At 46.8% G+C, this 13939-nt stretch overlaps 1 protein-coding gene across 9 annotated transcripts in view; it reads left to right on the forward strand.

The window, feature by feature from the left end:
- Positions 1-6900: 6900 nt before the first annotated feature.
- The window catches only part of RIMBP2 (RIMS binding protein 2), an 85553-nt gene continuing 78514 nt past the window's right edge, over positions 6901-13939 (forward strand). For all 9 annotated transcript variants that reach the window (XM_087913459.1, XM_087913454.1, XM_087913456.1 and 6 more), the window contains exon 1: positions 6901-7049. The gene's annotated coding sequence lies outside the window, so the exon portion shown is untranslated. The remainder of the gene's footprint in view (positions 7050-13939) is intronic.

Here is a 13939-nt window from a genome sequence, read left to right on the forward strand (position 1 = left end):
TGCCCACTTCCAGCAGTTTGATCCTGAGCAGCTCAAGGTTGACTCAGCCTTCCCTCCTTCCATGGTTGAGGAACCAGATTGTCGGGGGCGATAGGCTGACTCTGTAAACTGCTTAGAGAGGTCTGTGAACTCTGTGAAGTGGTATATAAGTCTAAGTGCTATTGTTATTTTTTTGCGAAAGAGGGGAAAATAAAGATCAAATGTAGCGACGTTTTCTGCCTGCACTTTGCCTGGGATGCAACCCCGATGATTCAGAGCTTGCTAAATATAACCGGGGAACCCTTATTAAAGGATCAATCTCTACACCTGTGAAAGAACGTAAGCCCTAATCAGTATCTTGGTTTACGCATGCGGTTGGTCTCTTTTATGCCTCTATTTGGGGGCAGGATCCAAGTCACTAGAGTGGTGCATCTCTCAATCCGTAGGAAGGCCAAGTTCTAGACATAGTTTTGTACCAAGACACCAAAAGAATTCTCAGCTCACCTTGGCTAGGCTGGGAACAGGAAATAGTAAGTGAATCAATCCTGCCAATTTTGATTGGGAGGTGAGAAATCACACAGGCTCAAACCTTTTTTTTACAGGATTGAGAAAGGCCCTGCATTTTTGAACAGCGAGAGACTCGTGCCAGTTTGAGCACCAGGGCACGAATTTGATGCGAAAGAAAAATTACCTTGTAGAAAACTGAAGTAGAAGAGCAACCTCAAAGTTATTCCTCCATCCATCATCCTCACGTTTCTCTGGTTTCTGTTTCTAATTATGATTTGGGGTTACTTGACTCCCCTTTCTCAGCTGTCAGAATTCAGCGAGTTCTCGAGAGGCAGGGATCTCCTGAGAAATGAAGAAAGTGTGAGGAAAGCCAGTGAAGTTTGCATTAAAATAATGCATGGTGTTTTGCTTGCCTTTCGAGGTCTCGAAAAACATACATTTGACAATGGAGTTCCCGCTTTGTGATGACCTGGGGCGTGGCACACAAGCAACACAGTCAAATAAGCAAGAATACCTCCAACTTTGCCCCCAATGTCCAGGTTACCTTCAGCTGGAGAAAAAGAAACTCTCCCAAGAACAGTCTTTAAATGGAGGAAATTCAGTCCGGAAACAAAGTACATCCAAACTGTAACTAATAATCCACACAAACCACGCTGCAGTAATTAACTGGACAGGGGCAGGAGAAAGAATTACAGACTTGAAAGGCCAGCAAAACACACACAGTTGGGGAGACACCAGGAACTCTAGATAAGCCTCGACAGTAACAGATAACTCACGATTTGCTTCCAACAACTTTGCTGTGTGTAGCTTCCCTTTTTAAACACTGTGTTCCCAGCTGCAGCTAATGAAGGGAATCAGGGCCCTTTTCTCCCCCGTAAGCCACACAACCCACGTTGCTCTCTTTTCCGTTCCTCCCTACGTGCCCTAGGATGAAGAGAGGGTGGGCCTGGGTCTTCCTCCAAATTCCCTCTCCCTTCTCCTACCTTTGCCCTGCTCTGCACAGCTGGACTTTGTCCTTCCCCAGTTTCTTCCACAGCTGATGGAGCCACACACCCATTCCCTGTCAAGTGCTCAGCCTCCCCCTCAGGATCAGGGGCATGACACGCTTAGTTCTTTGCCTGAGATTCAGTGGAGAAGCGTAAGTCAGCCCGTAGAAGTTGCTATTAGCCTGACAAAACTAATTTCTTTTGTTCTCTCCAAGTCATTTGGAAATGCATTTTAGATAGCAGGTTATTTTTCTGCTGTCCTGGGTCCCTCGTGAACTCCAGCTCCCATTAGTCCTACACCTTAGCAATCAATAAACATTTTAAGTTTCATGTGTGACGTCTTTGGCTTTGTCATTTGTTTGGCATGTTGCTGTTTGATAAGAAACCTTGTTTGCATCACATCAACCAACGTTGATTCGGGTTTTGGAATTCTGGAAAGCAGTGAAAAAAACGGACGCAGCATTTCCTGGAGGTACAAGGTGACTTTCTCCAGATTTTTAACTTTTATTTCACTCATGTTTTTTTCCCCCCTTCGGGCCATCACTCTGCTGAACACCTGCTTCTCACAGTACTCTCTATGCATATTTTACCCATGCAGTATGGCCGTTTTATTATTATCATTATTATCTTCTTTACTGCCCCCTCTTATTGGTGGTATTATTGTTATTCTGCTTTGCATGTATACTGAGAGCTTCAGCACTGGAGACAGATTCCTTGTGTGTCTAATCACACTTTATCAAAGAAAAGCTGTTCTATTCCCGTTCTCTATTCTATTCTAATTCTATTCTATTCCTTCTATTTTCTATTCTGTTCTTATTTTCTATTTTCTATTCTATTCTATTTTTGATTCAATTCTATTTTCTATTCCATTATTCTATTTTCTATTCTATTCTTCTGTTTTCTATTCTGTTCTATTTTCTATTCCATTCTCTGTTCCATTCTCTATTCTATTTTCTATTCCATTCTCTATTCTATGTTCTATTCTATTCTTCCATTTTCTATTCTATTCCATTTTCTATTCCATTCTCTATTCTATTCTATTCTATTCTATTCTATTCTATTCTATTCTACTCTACTCTACTCTACTCTACTCTACTCTACTCTACTCTATTCTCCTTCCTTCTTCTCTGCTTCTACTTGTCCCAACCTCCTCCTCCTCCTTTCCCTTCTCCTATTCCATTCCATTTGTTTGATTTCTCTCTGTTCTTGCCAACCGCCAAGTATGTTGAAGACAGCCCATGCCAGTAGAGAAACGCAATAAAATACAGACATAAATATACACCTTCAACCAATGAATAATAAAGGTACTGTTTTAAAACACAACAGTTCTAGAGTAAAGACTTGGCTTGTAAACCTTTTTATAAAAGAGGACTAGAAACGCCGCAATGGGTGACTTCTACAGTGTGAAAAAAGATTCAGGAATGTGTCTAATATCTTTTGTCTCTAAAAAAATAATGACATCTGGAGAAGACCTTAGCCAAGATCATGAGCTGAGATAGCTCCTGATCTTCTGTTGAAATAGGTATGTCTTCTCAGTCTTCTTGTCTTCATGTATATGGCTGGAGGAAACCAGTCCTTGTTCTTTCTTGGGTCTTTGGAAGAACACCCGCACAGCTCCATCAGAGCTCCTGGATTCACTTGGTTCTGAGAACCTAAGAAGTTAGAAACTGGAAGGATGCGTGTAATAATTCCAGTTAATAATCTGAGTAGTGATTCAGATTTTTGCCTTGAAATTCTTCACCCCCTTTTATCATTCCTCCCCCTTTCCACCTGAGGTTAAAAGAACTTTGTCAGTTGCACAAATTGTAATTGAACAGTAGAGGGCATCTGGACTCTTCTCCCTTGCCTCAAAGACGTGTCCATTTAGTCTCCTTGACAATAGCATGGAGTTGATTTGCCGTTGTCCGGAAAGACTTCTCACCCATCCACCAGACCAGACTTTTCAGGCTATCAGATATCTGTGAAAAAATTAGGTCAGCTCCAACTTGGTTTTTTTTTGGACCAGCGAAGGTTTAACCAGGAGCTACCATCTACTGTAGGCCTTCCTTCATTTGACCAATTCAAAATACAATCATATCGAAGCAAGCTATAGTTAGTCCTCCTCCTCCTAATTTGGGAGGAATGCCATCTTTGGACCAGAGTTTGGAATCCCTTCACCGGTTTTATCTGAGATGTTGAGGGCTGCAAGATCACTCAAGTTAGCTTGATGACTGCAAAGAGGAAGCATTGCCTTCTTGGTTGGCCTAACTCCAATATCCCCATGGATCCGTTGGAAGATGTCATCTTCTGTTTGAAAAGTGATGTCCTCTCATTCGCTTACGTCCAAAGATGAGGAAGGAACCTTTCTCTCCAGATGTTGCTGAAGACACAGCATTTCTCATCATTGGTCAAGTTAGCGACATCTGGGATCCTTGCCCTCGCCCTCAGTTACGCAAAGAGGCCATCCTGGTGTCTTGCAAAAGTTCCCCATTTAGGTAAGGAAGAATTTTGGATTAGCCCAGCGTCTTCCAACCTGATGCATTCCATATGTGCCAACAGTGCTTAAGAAACTGAAAAAAAAAAAATAGCAACAGGTCTTCAACAAGAACAAACTCAGAAATGGGATGACCAAAAAACTCAACTGAGGAAGAAAACAGGACCCCTCGATGAGGAATCTCAAGTGTTTAGGTTTCTTGTGCTTTCCAAGATTCAGAGATCAAGTCTTTGAAATCAGTTTAGATGTGCGTGGGATAAATCATGATCCATAAAGCGACTGCCATGTTTTAGAAAATGGAAAATCTGAATGTTTAGAAATCATTTTACTGCTTTAAAACTAATAATTTCAGGATGTGCATCCAAACAGACCCTTTTATCAACTGCTAGATCCTACTTTACAGGTATATGCTCATGATTTCTAAAGCTTGCTGTTCAGTTTTATTTTGTTTAAGATTTGGAAGACAAGGGTAATGGCATGTGGGAAAGGCCTTGGGAGACCAGGAGAAGAGAGGCTGCCAAGGGGAATGGTCAGATAAGAGACAGCATAGCCGAGAGCTTCACAACAGGTAGAGAAAGATGCTTGGAAGGGACCCAACTAGTTTCTCATTAAAGGAGGCGGCTGTAATGGTATGTGACAAAGAGATGGGGGAAAAGATTCTACCAAGGAAGGAGAGAAGAGACGGCATAGCTCAGAGCTGCATAATAGGTGGAGAAAGATACTCAGAAGGGACCTTCCCTAGTTTCTCAGGCTGTAAAGAGAGGGAAGGTGGGAAAGATGTACTTATGGAATGGTCAGATTAAGAGACAGCATAGCCCTCAGATGCATAATGGGTAGGGAAAGAGGCTGAAAAGGTACCCTTCCTAGTTTCTTGGGCTGTAAAGGAGATGGCTGGAATGGTATGTGAGAAAGGCCTTGGGAGACCAGGAGAAGAGAAGCTCCCTAGAGAATGACAAGAGACAGCATAGTCCACAGCTGCATAATGGGTGGAACAAGAGACTCTGAAGGGACCCTCCCTAGTCTCTTGAGGTGTAAAGGAGACGGCTGTAAGGGTGAGTGGGAAAAAAACTTGGGAGAGGGAAGGGAAGAGATGCTGTCTAGGGTATGGACAGATAAAAGTGGGCACAGCCCAAAGCTGTGCAACGGATGAAGAAAGAGGCTGAAAAGGTACCCTTCCTAGTTTCTTGGGCTGTAAAGGAGATGGCTGGAATGGTATGTGAGAAAGGCCTTGGGAGACAATTAAAAGAGAATCTCCCTAGGGAATGATTGGATAAGAGACAGCACAGCCCACAGCTGCCTAATGGATGGAGAAAGAAGCTCAGAAGGGACCCTCAGGCTGTTAGACCCTTAGGTTCTCAGGCTATTAAGGAGCCAGCTGTAATAGTACGTGAGAAAGATCTCAGGAAATGGGAAGAAGAGATGCTCTCTAGGGAACAGTCAGATAAGAGAGAGCATAGCCCACAGCTGTATAATGGGTGGAGAAAGAGGCTCAGGGTTCCTTCCTATGTTATTGGTGAAATTTGTGGTCATACACTGAGGACTACCTGTCATTTTACAAGAGCGGGAGCGAGCAAGCCTCTACTGAAGGAATATCATGACCTTACCCAAAAAAATCTGGTGGAACCACAGCCAAGAAATATGGAACAGCCCCTGCAGAAGCTCTTGGGTCTGCAGAGACCGGTCTCTATCCAACCTACTGGGACATCCACGTCCATTTTATGGACGAGCCTGGTGTACCGTAAGCTTTGGGAAGTGCTTTTTCCATTGTCTCCTGCGTTGGAGAATGTCATTTTGCAAAAGGCAGGCAAAGAACCACTTGCTGTAGAAAAGCCACGTGCTTGAAATAAGGCCTCTCACTCATATTGATCACTCCATTCTTAAAAATAGCCGTGGCAGGCGTGCAAGAAAAGAAATCTTCTTTTCAAAACGGCTCCGTCTCACCTGGCCCAAGCCAAACATCATCAGATTTGGCTTTGGTGGTTACCGTGGGATTCCCATACCCCTATTTTATTTTCCCCCTCTTCTCCCCCAAGGGCTAAAAGGTTTGGCTTCCATCTTCAAGAGTTCGTGTTTTTTTTTTAACATTTACCACACGAAGAGGTCTCTTTTTCCTCCTCCTCCTCCTCCTCCTCCTCCTCCTCCTCCTCCTCCTCCTCCTCCTCCTCCTCCTCCTCCTTCCAGTTGCTAGGCAGCTGCCTGATCACCCAGCGAGAAGAAGTTGCAAATTGGGAAATGCAAGTTGATTGCAGTCTTCTTTTGCCAAAGGGTGGGGAGCGGGTGAGAAGAACCCCTTGGTCGGAAGCCTCCAGCTAACCCCTCCGAAATACCTTTCGGGGAGGGGGGGCTTCCTCGGAGCTTGACAAGGAGGGAGGTTTTCCAAGGTTGGGCCCATCGGGGTCCTGAAAAGGGGTTCAGGATCCCACTTCTCCTGCCCTCTCATCCATCGGATCTCCTGGTAGGTTCTTTCCCCCCAAGACCTGTTGAAGCTCTCCTGGGGCAGGGAGAGGGGGAAAAAGGCGAACCCTTTGGTCCAGCTGGCTTTTTCCCCACCCTCTCCTTGCCCACGCTGAATTTCCCTGCATTATGCTTCTCTCTCTCTCTCTCTCTTTCTCTCTCTCTCTCTCTCGCTCTCTCTCCATCCACCCCACCCCGCCAGCAGGTGGGCTTCCATGCTCCGGCTGGAAGGACTCTCGGCCAAGCCCAGGAAAGCCATCTTGGTGCGTGTCCAGGGTGTGCGTGCGTGTGGGTGCTTGTGGCACGGCACAGGCGCGCGCGCTGTGCTGCTGTGCCATAGGCTGTGGCGCCTGCTGCATGGCCAATGATGCGCCCCCACCGCCTCCCCGCACAGAGTCCCAAGAGCCTCTGGACAGCTCGCGGGCGCACGGGGGCTCTCGGTTCTTCTTTTGCTACCGCTACTGCTGCTTCCTCTTCTTCCTCTTCCTCCTCCATCTCCTCCTCCATCCTCCTCTCAGGACAGCGGCCACACAAGCCCGGGGCTCGTTCCTCTCGTTTTATTTTTTTCCCAGTTGGGTTATTTTTCTGCCCCTTTTGCCTCTTCTCCACTCTGGTTCTGCAACCTCTAGGAAAAGGCTGCCTTTCTGAAGGTAAGGCGCCGAGCGGTTGGTTTTATTTTACGGTGTGTTTGGTTTCTCTTTTTTCTTTTTTGTGCTGACGGTCTGTTCCCATTCGGCTCCTCTTTCCTAAAAATAGATTTATCTGCTTAACTGGCTTAAGAGGGTCACCCACCCTTGGCCTCTGTCTCTCTCTCTGTTTCTCTCTCTCTCTCTCTCTCCGTCTCCCTTTCCCCTTCTCTCACTCTCTCTCTTTCATGCCCTCTTCCCTCTCAAACCCCTTTTGGGGGCTGACCAGCCACCCCACCCCCCCACCCCCACTGCAGGAGAAGCCACCCGGATAGCAGGCCAACTTTCGCATTCTGCTGGAATGTAGCTGCTGGGGGCGGGGGGGCAGGGAAGGTGGGGGGCGCTTTGATGTCCTTCAAAAGCTTCCCAGAGAAAGCGGTGGGTGCGGTGGGGGGGAAGCTTGGCCGGTTGGAAGAAACGGCCTCTGTCTCTGAGGCCGGCAGCATAAGATCTGCCCCGGATTAAACCCTTTTGCTAGATTATTTCCCGCCGCCCCCCTCCCTCCCTCCCCGCCTCTCCCTCTCCCCTCTTCTCTCCCGTTTGGCCATTCGCTCTCTCTTCTCCCCGCGCGCCCCCTCTCTCTCCTGCCCCCCACCCCACCCCACCGCTGTCCTCTCTTTGGGTGATGATGCATCGGGAGGAGAAAGTACGTGCATCCTTTTTTAAAAAAAGAAAGAAAGAAGGAAGGAAGGAGAGAAAGAAAGAAAGGAAAACCCTGTGTCATCTCCCCCCCGGATATGATCTCGGCTTCTTCTGAAAGCTGGTGTTGGAAGCTGCTTTGCCAGCCGCGGTTCTGAATGTGTGTCTGCACCGAGGGGGAAACTTTGTCATTCTGCTAATCAATATATTTCTGCCTCCCCCACCCGTCCATTCTCCCGTTTCACTTCCTTCCTCTTTTGGTTTCATGGGTTATTTTATTTTCCCCAAACAGCCTTTGAGCCTTGAAATGCCTGCTCTCGTTTTTCCTCTCTCCCTTTTTCCCTCCCTCTCTCCCTTTCTCTCTTCCTCCCCCTCTCTCCCTCTCCTTCTCCCTCTTTCCCTCTCCCTTTCTCCCTCCTCCCTCTATCCTTCTCTCCCTCCCACTCTCTCCCTCTCCCTCTCTCCCTTTTCTTTCTTCCCTCTTCCTCCCTCTTTTCCTCTCCCTTTCTCTCTCTCTCTCCATCCCCCCTCCTTCTCTCTCTCCCCCTCTCCTCTTTGCCCTCATTCCCTTTCTCCCTTTTCCTTCCCTCTTCCTCTCTCTCCCCCTCTCTGTCTCTCTCTGCCTCTGAGATGTGAAATTCCCCACGGGGCTTCCAAGTATCTCTTTGCCTTTTGCTTCTTGGTTGCCTGGGGTTAAGGTTAGGGTTAGGTTTTGCCAAACTGGTTCTGCAGTGGGTTGCTTTCATTTGGTGTGGAAATACCCTCTGGGGAGTTTCTGAAGGTGTGGGTATTTGTGTGTGTGTGTGTGTGTGTATGTACATGTACGGGTATGGGTATATGAACATGTATAGATATAGGTATAGTTGTTAAGGCACAAGGCTAGAAACCAGGTGTCCATGAGTTCTAGTCCTGCCTTAGGCATGAAAGCCAGCTGGGTGACTTTTGGTGAATCTAGTCCTGCCTTAGTTTTGAAAATCAGTTGGGTGATTTTGGACCACTCACCAGGAGACGGTGAGTTCTACTCCTGTCTTAGTTTTGAAAATCAGTTGGGTGACTTTGGGCCAATCACCAGGGGAGTGGGAGTTCTAGTCCTGCCTTAGGCATGAAAGCCGGCTGGGTGACTTTTGGCGAATCACCAGGAGACTGGGAGTTCTAGTCCTGCCTTAGTCACAAAAGCCAGCTGGGTGATTTTGGACCAATCACCAGGAGACTGGGAGTTCTAGTCCTGCCTTAGTTTTGAAAATCAATTGGGTGACTTTGGGCCAATCACCAGGGGAGTGGGAGTTCTAGTCCTGCCTTTGACATGAAACCGACTGGGTGATTTTGGGCCCGTCCCTCTCTCTCTCTCTCTCTCAGCCCAACCCAGTTGTTAAGTGAATTATGCCTGATTTTATGAACTCTTTGTTAAGTAAATCATTTAACAAGTAAGTGAATCATGCGGTCATTAAGCAAATCTAGCTCCCCCCCAAATGAGTTTGCTCATAGAAAACCAACTAGGAAGATCAAGCAAATGGGGATCACGTGACCTAGAGATGCCACAACTATTGGTCGTATATTCTGGTTGCTAAGTGCCTGAATTTTGATCCCATGACCGGAGATGCTGCAGGAGTTGTAAGTGTGAGGACTGGTTTTAAGTCACTTTTTCAGTACTATTGTAACATGAAACAGGCTGCGGAACCTCTTCCTTCCAACATTTTTTGAATTACAAGCTGCCCAGAATCGTTCTCTGAGATAGCAATAGCACTTAGACTTATATACCGCTTCATAGTGCTTTCCAGCCCTCTCTAAGTGGTTTACAGAGTCAGCCCATCGCCCCCAAGAATCTGGGTCCTCATTTTACCAACCTTGGAAGGATGGAAGGCTGAGTCAACCTTGAGCCGGTTGGGATCAAACTGTTGGCAGTGAGCAGAGTTATGGAAGGAAGGAAGGAAAGAAGGAGAAAAGAAAGAACAATAGCAATAGCACTTAGACTTATATACCGCTTCACAGTGCTTTCCAGCCCTCTCTAAGTGGTTTACCGAGTCAGCCTCTTGCCCCCAACAATCTGGGTCCTCATTTTACCCACCTCGGAAGGATGGAAGGCCGAGTCAACCTTGAGCTGATCAGAATTGAACTGCTGATGGCTGGCAGAGTTAGCCTGCTATACTGCATTCTAACCACTGCACCACCACAGCTCCTGGGCAGATACAGAAAAATACATGCATACACATATACACACACAAGTGTTAGATGTCAATTAATCTGGGACCTTGTATTCCTTACCTTTTCCCCCTTTTTCTGGAAAGCAAGACTCGTCCTCCGTAGCTTCCCGTTGTTTGCCGTTGTTAAAAACGCCATTCGTCTTAATGTTTCTGTAACCCCATCAAGTGGCCCCAAGAAATGAAGTGCTGGAATCAATAAGCGAAGACAATCGCTAAGTAACAACCATGAGGAAAGAGCCTCCTCTTCGGAAAGGCATCCCTGAGATAAAAGCCACGAGAACCAGCCGGTCTTCCGTTATAAATAAATATGTGGCCATCTTAATAAAATTGCTTCTACCACAGCCCTGCCAGAGCCATGCGGGCCTTGTTCAGACGTGCATGCACGTACAATCATTGTTTGATTGATTGCCCATCAGGGAAAGCAGCTGAGCAAAGGGGTGGAGGAGAGCTGAGAAAAATCTACGCGGGAGGTAGACCATCTCTCGTGACCATTTGGGCATCTTAGGGCCTTCTAGGTCCTCAGCACCTCGGACGTAGGAGCCAAGCAGACCCTGACCCAGTTAGGATTGGGATGAAAGACCACCAGGAACCTTCAGCATTGTAGGAAGTCCCCCCCAAAAAAATAAGGAGAAGAAGAAACGTGCTAAAAGCAAGCAGCGGGAATCTCTTTCCATCCCCGTTGTCAAGGAAACCCTATGCATCCTTGAAGTTAGCTTGACGTGAAGGAGATTTTACTTTGTATAGCTTAAGCCTAAAATAGGCCTAACAGAGATTTTTTTTTTTTTTTAAGAAATTTGCTGCAGTTGTTCAGTCACTAAGGCCATGTCTGACCTCATGGACCATAGCACGCCAGGTCCCCCTGTCCTCCAGTGTCTCCTGGAGTTTGTCCAAATCCATATTCATTGCGTCGATGACTGTATCTAACCATCTCCTCCCCTGCCACCCAGGGGTGGGATTCAGCCAGTTCAGACCAGTTCAGGCGAGCCGGCGATTAGTAGGTCCTGACCACCCGCCCCTGCCCTAGTCTGTCCCAGTTGGTGGTATTCTACTGGTTCGGCCTGGTTCTGCCGAGCCGGTAGCATCGATGAGCAGAGGAGACCGAACCAGTATAGTATTTATTTTTTTTAGTGTTTATTTGATTTGTCAATCGCTTACAAGATACAGGTATAAGAATAAATATAGTTTTGAATACATGAGATAGATACTTATAAGAAGAAAAAAACAACACTAGGACAGGGACGGTAGGCACGATTGGTGCGCTTATGCACGCCCCCTACAGTTCTCTCTGCGGCTCTGCTGTTGGGCCCACCTACCTGCCTGGTCTCGCATACTCACCTTTATTCCTTGCTTTTGAAGCACAGTTGCACCTGCACAAAGTGCGCATTTGGCAGGCGCGTGCATGCAAAGTGTATGCATGCGTGCAAAGCGCGCCCACCAAGCCATGCCCACAAAACCAGTGGTAAAAATCTTCGAATCCCACCACTGGTCTGTCCTATATCTCCGTGTTTCGAAGCACAGCTGATTTGCACGGCACAGGAAATTGCCGCGCCTCAGCTGTTTTACTCACCGGGGCTGCAGCAGGAGGTCAGTTTTAGAGCTTAAAAATGGGTGGTTTTCAAACACTGCACGCGCGTGTTCACCAAGACAGTTGTTACACCAGTTGAATCCCACCACTGTTGCCACCCCCTTCTCCTCATGCTTTGTGGGGGTCTTTTTCCAAGGAATCCTCTCTTCTCCTTAGGTGGCCAAAATATTTGAGCTTGAGGTTCAGGATCTGTCCTTCCAAGGAACAGAGTTGACTTCCTGTAGGAGGGACTGTCCTAAGGAGGCTCTCAAGAGTGTTCTCCAATACCACAATTTGAAAAAGAACTTTGCTTCCTTCCACAAATCCAGAAAAAAAGAAAAGGTCTACCCTTCTGTCTCCCCTCAAAAAAAATAGCGGGCCTTTTCCGTAACATATTCTCCAGACCCAATTCTATTGGAATGTTTGAATCCATGGTGCGTTTCAAATATTCTTATCGCCGGTTCGGTGGGCGTGGCTTGGGTGGGCACGCTTTGTGCGCGCGCACGTGTTTTGTGTGCACACGCACACCAAACGCGCCCTTTGTGCAGGTGCAGAGGCATTTGGAGTCACCTCCTGCGCTCTTGCACTCTCCCTGACTCTTCAGCAGCTGCTGCGCCACAATTGCTGTGCCGCACAAAGCAGCTATGCTTCAAAAGCGGGACATGGTGGGCCCAACAGCAGAGCAGTGGAGAGAACTGGTTCGGTCTCCACTGCTCATCGCTGCTACCAGCTCAGCAGAACCGGGCCGAACCGGTAGAATACTACCACTGGCTTGAATCCATGTGTAGAAGAATAGTGGGCTTCTCAGAGAGGAGAACTGTTGAAGCAAAGAACATTTCTTGGTCCTCCAAGATCTCCTAATCCAGAACCAAGCACTGGCGATAGATAGGACTCGGCCATCTAATTATACATACATACATACATACATATATACATGTATATTTAATGGACCAGCTTTTGGTAAGAGTCTCAAAGCAGAATCGAAGATTAGAAGCTCTGAAAAGGCATTTGAAATACAAAACAGAAGGGGCATCAAAGTAATAAATATAGGACTAAGGAATCAAACAGCTAATAATTTGCTGCTCTTATGTGACTTCTTGAAGTGAAAAAAAAAAAAGAAAGATCTTGGATGGTTTTCAGAAGCTGAATTTCTACTCAGTCGGGCAGGTTTTTCTGGTGTTGGAAGCAAAACGTTTTATTTCTGTTTTGTTTTTAAATGTGGGGAAACAAAGAAGAGCCTGACATTACGAACAGGTGGCTTATGAGCCCAGACGATCCTTTTATCCACCTGCGGTTCCTAAAGTGATGGACCGCAGCTTTGATGGGCAGCCAGGAGAAGCCTGCGATGAGTTGCCATGCCTTCTGTTGGGCCAGGCTGCTCGATTAAAATCCTTTGGCTGGAGGTGGTGGCTGGGATCCAGTTGACTTGAAACCATCATCCGAGCGGCAAGTGGATAGGAAAACACAGGAGTTTCTATATAAAGGGGGTGAACTGTGTCTGTTGACCTGTGCAGGCACTTGGTGAACTTGGCTGTGATGACCCAGGGCGTGGCACAAAGGCAACGCAGTCAGATAATCAGTAGGAGTCCCTTTATTAGCTCCAACTTTGCCCCCAATGTCCTGGTTACCTTCTGGCTGGAGAAAAACTCTCCCAGGAACAGCCTTTGGCAGCAGAGAGTCAAGTCCAAAACATGGTCAACAAAAACTGAAACTTTAAGTCCCATGGGGTAGTTATCTGGCAGGGCAGGAGCAAGGAGACATGAAGGCACAGCAAAACCCACATGATTGGGAAGATGCCAGGACACAGATAACCGAAGTCAACACTAGATAAACTCACATTTGTTTCCAGCAGATGGCGCACTCAGCATGCATCTCTTTTAAACTCTCTTCCTAGGTGTGGCTAATGAAGGGAATCAGGGCCCTTTCCTCCCCTGTAAACCATGCAACCCACCTTGCTCTCTTCTCTGTTCCTCTGCCTCACTGCTGTCAGATTCAGCACATAACTCCAGATGGCCCTAGCCCCATCTCTGCATTGGATGCAGGACCCTCCTCCGAGTCCTCCCCAGATTCCTGGACAGGCCCATGTTCCTCCTTCGTCTTGTCAAAGCCCTGATCATAGAAAGACACACGCACACAAACACACACACTCACTCATACTTATATATTAATCACTGTCCATTTTGAATACATAGTGGAAGGAGGAAACTTCAGAGTTCACAAGGTTGATACTATAGGGAACAAAGCTGTGACTGAATCTAGATGTTTCTGCTTCGGTGGAATGGGACAACTTGCCATGGCCAACTCATCATGGCCAACTCATCATGGCCAGCTCGCCACGGACAACTCACCATAGGGCAGCTCACTCTGGGGCAACTCAGCAATTCAATTTAATTATTTAAAATAAATTTTAAATAAATTTTAATTTTTGTCATTCACATTTCAACCTGCAT

The sequence above is a fragment of the Pseudonaja textilis genome, chromosome 15 (assembly GCF_049901715.1).
Source record: "Pseudonaja textilis isolate UNSWEBS1 chromosome 15, rPseTex1.2, whole genome shotgun sequence".
NCBI classification, from domain to species: Eukaryota; Metazoa; Chordata; class Lepidosauria; order Squamata; family Elapidae; genus Pseudonaja; species Pseudonaja textilis.